Below are 7,500 nucleotides of genomic sequence, written 5' to 3'. Positions count from 1 at the left end.
GGGTATTTTTTCCCCTTCTATTGGTTATCTTTAGCCATTTCGCCTCAGATTAAAAGAAATTACTAGAGACATTACGATTTTAGTACGACGTAAATAGCTACTTGACATGCTCATTTGTTTTATTATGGTTTCGTCATCTTTGTGGTTACTCTGCTTCCTCACAAACACTTCCAGGGACGCTCGCCACGGTCGTGCAGATCCTGACAGACGTGCTGGGGAAAAAATGCAAATATTCCAGGAAAAAAAATATATCTTCCTGTATCTGTTGGTTTCCTCCCTTTGCGCTTGTGTTGCCTTATTGGTTTGGTGTTGTTGTTGTTGTTGTTGTTGTTGTTGTTGTTGTTGTTGTTGTTGTTGTTGTTGTTGTTGTTGTTGTTGTTGTTGTTGTTGTTTTGTTTTGTTTGTTTTGTTGTTGTTGTTGTTGTTGTTGTTGTTGTTGTGTGCGAGCTTTTTTTAGTGTGTGTTTTCTTTTTTTGTTGTTGTTTTTTGTGTGTATTTGTGTTTGTTGTTATTGTTATCAACATTATTATTATTATTATTATCATTATTATTACTATCATTGGTAATAGTAGTAGTAGTTGTGGTGATAGTGGTGGTGGTGGTGGTGGTGGTGTTGCTGTTGTTGTTGACATAACCCCGGAAGCAACAACAGCCACAACAACAACAGCAACAACCACAAAAACAACAACACCAACGACACAAGCACCATTACAAAACATCCGGCCTGCTGAACAATGAACACAGACAAACGAGAGAGTGTCACACGCTGAACATCGTCGACCAAACATGCACCCTCACATTTCACAATATTTACTCAGCCCAACAAGCACACCAAGGCAAACAACTGAGAAATAAGACACCTCCCATGAATTCTTCGAGAGTTGCTTCATGACTTAACCTGCTGCTTGGAGGATAATAATAATAAGCTACCTCTGTGTCGCCTTTTCTCTCTGAAGCGTCACAGTGAAGGAGTGACGCTACCGATCGCAACAGGACTCGCATTCACAAATCCACCGATGTTACCTTGATTTCTCTACCGGGCTTTTGGCATTGCTTCGGCGTCCTAACTCGGCAGCTTCTAACGAACTGTAGTAGAAGTTGTCAGGATTTTGTTATCCCTTTCAGTACCATGACGCGTTTTCATATTCACTCTGCTTACTATTTGAGGATTCTATACAGCTTCGGAAACTTATGTGGGTAATTGAGATAGTGAAGACTCTGGCCATTAATCTCCAAACCTCTTATAGACCCTTCCTAATGTCAATAAAATTGTCTAATCACACCCAAAACTCAAGGTAAAAATGCGTAAAAGTACTGAAGAAGTTAAGAGCGTTTTCATCATTCTAGTGACAGTTTAATATCTCGGCATGGTTAAAAAGTTAAAAAAGACGGAAGATTTTTTTTTTCGAGCGTGTTTTCTTGATTCTGGTAACATTTGAACGAGGAATCCCTATGATTAAATCTAACTAAATTTAGCTACCAAATATGTTTTTTTATTATTTTCATAGGTTTAACACGGATTCTGTATAAGAGAGAGAGAGAGAGAGAGAGAGAGAGAGAGAGAGAGAGAGAGAGAGAGAGAGAGAGAGAGACTTCTAAAACTGAACATATATGTGTACCTTTTTCTGACACTTGAACTAATGACTGGGATATCAAACCGTTTTTACGATACGAACCTACCATATTACACACACACACACACACACACACACACACACACACACATTTAATCCCAAGTAAAGGGTTATTGAACTCGCAAATACACTTGTGAATAATGACTAGCTTATAATGAATAAATGAAAACATAAATCAATAAATAAGTAAATAGATAAATACGAGATAAAGAATAAAATAAAAATAGTTGAACACTCATGCATGCTCGTGGATACAGAACCATCCCATCAGCTTACAATATAAGAAATAGATAGATTGATAAATAGATAAAAAAAATAGAAAGAAAGAATAAAATAAAAAAAAGTCAAAATTGAATAAAAAAAACTAAATCTTATTGAATTCTACTTAGGAATATTTTTCAAAAGCAATCACACACACACACACGCAAGAAGACAAACACGAAACCGTCGCAAGGCATGAAAGAAATCGTAATGTCACATACAATTTAAGGGCAGACTAATGAAAACCCGCAACCCTCTAATAGTTTGCCGCCTCTTGACTCGGGAACTAGAAGGGGAATAATATTAAACCTTTGTGCACCAGCCCTACACCAATACACCAATATCTCATCAGCGGCTGCGTGTATGTGTGTGCTTATGCGTGTGTTAGGGATCAGGAGCCAGGGGAGAGGAAGAGAGATAGAGAGATAGAAAGAGAGAGGCAAGGGATGCGGAGTAGGAAAGAAAAAAGGGAGGAAGGGAAAAGGGGGGACAGACACACTCCCCTTCCTCCTTTCACTGAGACAAACACACCGGGAGCTCATCGGGTAGTTTTCCCAAATATATATCTCGGTTAGGCTCATTTCCCACGCCACATGAAGGCAAAATAATCCTTAATAAACTCCGGGGCGGGGCGTGGGGGGAGCGGGGACGCCATAATAAGAGTAAAGCACTCTCCCTCGCCCATTATTGCTCTCTCGCAGATTTTATTAGACTGGGCTAAGTCGGATTAGATCTTCCGTCAACACGAAGAGGTGGTGGGAGGAGGGACGAGGCTGTGTGTGGAGGGAGGTGGTTGTGTGTGCGCAGGGAAGTGGCTGTGTGTGTGTGTGTGTGTGTGTGTGTGTGTGTGTGTGTGTGTGTGTGTGTGTGTGTGTGTGTGTGTGTGATGAAAGCTGCTGCCTATATGGAAAGAAATGGAAGGAAGGTGGATGTGAATGTATGATGTGGAAGAAAGCATATATTAATTCAAAGTGGATGTGATTATGTTGTATAATGTGTGTGTGTGTGTGTGTGTGTGTGTGTGTGTGTGTGTGTGTGTGTGTGTGTGTGTGTGTGTGTGTGTGTGTGTGTGTGTGTGTATTGTCACATAATGGCGAAGTTATGAGTATTGATTTGTATTAACCCAAACAAACTGAGATGATGATGACGACAACGATGACGATGACGAAGAAGGAACCTCATATCCTCATCTTTTCTTTCTTGGTGTACTACAGGAAGGTAGTTAAAGATTACAGGCTGATGAATAAGCAAATAATGAATAAGTAAATAAATGAATGAACAAATAGTCACATGAAGAAATAAATATGACCGACAAAGTAAACACAAGCTCACTATTAAAGGAAATGTCTGTAGTGGAAAAAATAACTACAAAAGACCTACTGAGTTCTGATTAATCTACATCTGAATTCCAGGAGCGAAGAGAAAATGAAAAACGGAATATATAAAGACAAACCATATTTCTATAAGATGTACATATCGAATAACAAAACATGCTTCGTTGTTTTCCTGAAAAAGAAGAAGAAAAAAAGAACATAAGATGATAAAAGGGGAATACAAGGTCATTTAACTTAGACTTTCATTCAATGTACTCGTCTCTTCAACTAGAACCATATTTTAAAACACTAATACCGTACTTCCACTACAATTCAATAGACTCTGGTTAAGGGAGTTTTTTTTCATGGTTTTAGTCACACATTAAAAATACTTTCTTCATTATTAATAGAAACACTTTTGAAAACCTCGTTAATTAGCTGCGTGATCTTTGAAAGAATAGTTGTGGTGGGAGAGCCAAAGCGATATTGAGTACGAGCAATAAATAGTCTGATACTCGTATTCTAAAACGCTCAGCTCTCACAACTATTTTCAAAGACCACAAAGATGATCACTCCAATTCTTACAGTGTTTCTCTTATTAGTATTGAAGAAACCTTGTTAATCTGTAACTAGAACCACAAAAAATCTCTAAAAACCCGTGTAACGTCTACCAAAACTTTCTGAATGAAGTGAAGCAAAAGTGTCTCAGATTATCATCCTGAGTCACAGGAAGGAGGAAAAGCAAATGAGGCACAGCGTTCCAGTGTTTGCCTCGCGACTCCCGGCACCGCAGCACAGTCATATCGCGTGAACCAGTGCGTGTCAGCTAACCCACTTGATAACAGTAGCAGTATATAGATAAAGAATCACTACATAGAGGAGAGGATCAGACTTTATCAGCACATTACATAAGTGTCTCATGGGTCCGGGAAATAAAGAACCTAAAAACGTAACATTTTTTTCTCCCTATATATTGTTGTTCGACATTGTTACTATTTTTTTTCTTTTTTTTTTCAATTTTTTCTATTTCATTCTTTCCTTTCTTCAACGCGAATGACCGGTCTTACCTCCCTCCTTCCTTCTACTCCTCTTCCTCCTCCTCCTCCTTCTCCTCCTCCTCCTCCTCCTCCTCCTCCTCCTCCTCCTCCTCCTCCTCCTCCTCCATGCATCATTATCTTACACTGAAGGAATGATTAAATAGTTGGATGCGTTACTGATGATAAAACACCATAATAGAGAGAAGCGTGTTATCAGATTATATGCGTGTTATCTCGTCTGCTTTGTACCAGTTAAGAGTTTTTCCTGAGAAGTGTTTTCATGATTCCAGTGAGAGATTACATAGCAAGGATTGTGTATCATCAAGGGAGATCAACCTTATCTGTAACCTTCAGAAATAGTTACCATTAGACAAGACAGCGTTTTCAAGTTCAGATCAAAGTCTCGTAATGCATTCAAACTCACACTGAAGGACATTAAGTGTAGAAAATTGAAGTATTCACTCTTAATATTGTTTCTCCTAACTCCTTCAATACCATGACGTGTTTTCATATTCATTCTGCTTAGTATTTGGTGATTTTATACAGCTTCAGAAACTCATGTGGGGATTGAAATAGTGAAGACTGGTCACTAATCTTCTGACCTCTATAAGCCTTTCCTAATGTAAATAAAATACCCAAAACGCGTGCATGGTAAAACTGCGTCCCAGTACCAAAGAGGTTAATAAGCTTGATACTAGAAACATTTTCCTTCTTGACCCTCAGTAGTGAAGTAAGGCACGATCTATTTAACTGAAGCCAGTATATATTCCTTGAGTAAATCTAAATTCTCAAACAGGATTATATGACCATTAATTCCCTCAGTTCTATGACGCGTTCTCATATTCATTCTGCTTACTATATAGTGATTTTATACAGTTTCAGAAACTTGGGTGAGGGATTGAAATAGTGAAGACTCTGGCTATTGATCTTCTGTCCTCCATAGACTTCCTACTGTATATAAAATCGTCTAATCATACTCAAAACTTAAGGTAAAAATGCGTCTCAGTACTGAAGGGGTTAATGCATCCTGTTTGAGTGTGGAATTGTATCGTATGTAACTATTAAACCCTTCAATTTTACTTGGTACACATTTCCTTGATTAACAGCCACTCGGAGACATACTCATTTATTGTACAGCCACCTGTCATCATTAACCTGGCTAGAAATTACACAATCATTCTTTTTAATTCTCTTCTTTCTTATAGATGATTGTAAAGATTCCATGCATTACCCCTGGTGGTGTTAAATGTTTCGTCACGCAGAGGAAGGGTTAATGTATCTAATGATTCTTATCCCTTCAATACGTTATGTGACACCACAGGAAATCTTGACAAACAAGTATTAAAAAAAAAAAAAAAAAAAAAAGATAAATGGATATATATATATATATATATATATATATATATATATATATATATATATATATATATATATATATATATATATATATATATATATATATATATATATATATATATATATATATATATATATATATATATATATATATATATATAGATAGATATATAGATAGATAGATAGATAGATAGATAGATAGATAGATAGATAGATAGATAGATAGATAGATAGATAGAGAGAGAGAGAGAGAGAGAGAGAGAGAGAGAGAGAGAGAGAGAGAGAGAGAGAGAGAGAGAGAGAGAGAGAGAGAGAGAGAGAGCCGGTATAATGCTTGGAAATGACTGAAGCAAGAAGAAACACACACACACACACACACACACACACACACACACACACACACACACACACCCTTGCACTCATCAAACCCAACATTACCAAGGATATCAGCCCGCCCACTGCCTCACCTGACTCATATCGCTGCCCAAAAACCTCACCTGAGTTTTTCGTTCCGCGGCATCGTCAGGTAAACTAATTAACTGTCTCTCCAGTCCTGTTTCTTAGCCGTGGGAGAAAAGACTCATCAAAGACTTGCGCAAAAATAACACTTTGAAAAATACACCTTCACTTAAATGACATAACCTCGCTCTTGTGTCTCCCTGTTAACTGTTCTTCTCTTCGCGTCCTTTCCTTTCGCTTCACCTTCCTGTCCTGCCCTTCGTGTGTGTGTGTGTGTGTGTGTGTGTGTGTGTGTGTGTGTGTGTGTGTGGGTGGGTGGGTAGGTGCGTGTGTGAAACGTCATTGATTAAATAGCACGTTCCCTTCGATCTCGTGTGTGTGTTTATTTATTTATTTTCTAATTACTAACCATTTTGAAGTCTTTTTTCTTGTTCCAGTCATTTCCAAGCATTATACTAGCTAAAAATTGTTAAAGCTATTTCTCTCTCTCTCTCTCTCTCTCTCTCTCTCTCTCTCTCTCTATCTGTTTGTGTGTGTGTGTGTGTGTGTGTGTGTGTGTGTGTGTGTGTGTGTGTGTGTGTGTGTGTGTGTGTGTGTGTGTGTGTGTGTGTGTGTGTGTGTGTGTGTGTGTGTGTAATGGTGTTTATTGTAAGAGTTACTTTTTACAAGATGCAAATTATTAGAATATTATGCTGTGTGTTCTGTTGTGGTTAATGAAGTATCTATCTTTCCACCTGGCAATATCTTTTCCCTCACCTTAGCATATCTCTAGACTCTTTTACTTGACTTCCTCGTTTGAGTAACACAAAGCACTTCTAAGCAGCAAGGATAAAAAAGAACAGGCAATAAAAGTCTTGAATTACTTGGTGACTCAATGATCTGTCTGGAATTCTTAGTTCGAGACTTGCATCAGACAAGTGGATTAGATTTGAGAACATGAAGAAGGTAAAGGATCCAGTATCTTGTTAGTTCGGCACATCCTCCCTTTAAGTCTATTGTGGTTAGAGTCTTTAACGGGAAGAAAGGGAGTTGGGAAGTCTTTATCCTTTATTTTTTTAATTAAGTTTAGTGCTCTGTGTAAAAAAAATTGTTGAATTATTGAAAATGCATGAAGAATTTTGTATAATTTTCTTGTTTAGTCTAGTTTTGATTAATTTTCTTTCTTTTAGTGTAAATGTAAGTCAATCCACCATAACATTTAGCTCCATCTGCTAACTGTCCATTTATGACTAACATTAATCTCTGTATCTATACTTTTTATTAAAGAGGGGAGGACTGGCCAAGGACAACACAAAGATAAAGAAAAAGGCCCACTTAGTCGCCAGTCTCCTTACAGAGCCGATAGTTAGCCAAAGGATAGGGACAAATGTCTTGAAACCTCCCTCTTGAATGAAGTCAAGTCATAGGAAGTTGGAAATATAGACACACGCAGGGAGTTCC

This window comes from Portunus trituberculatus, chromosome 20 (assembly GCF_017591435.1).
Source record: "Portunus trituberculatus isolate SZX2019 chromosome 20, ASM1759143v1, whole genome shotgun sequence".
NCBI lineage: Eukaryota > Metazoa > Arthropoda > Malacostraca > Decapoda > Portunidae > Portunus > Portunus trituberculatus.
Note: the sequence above shows the minus strand (reverse complement) of the source record.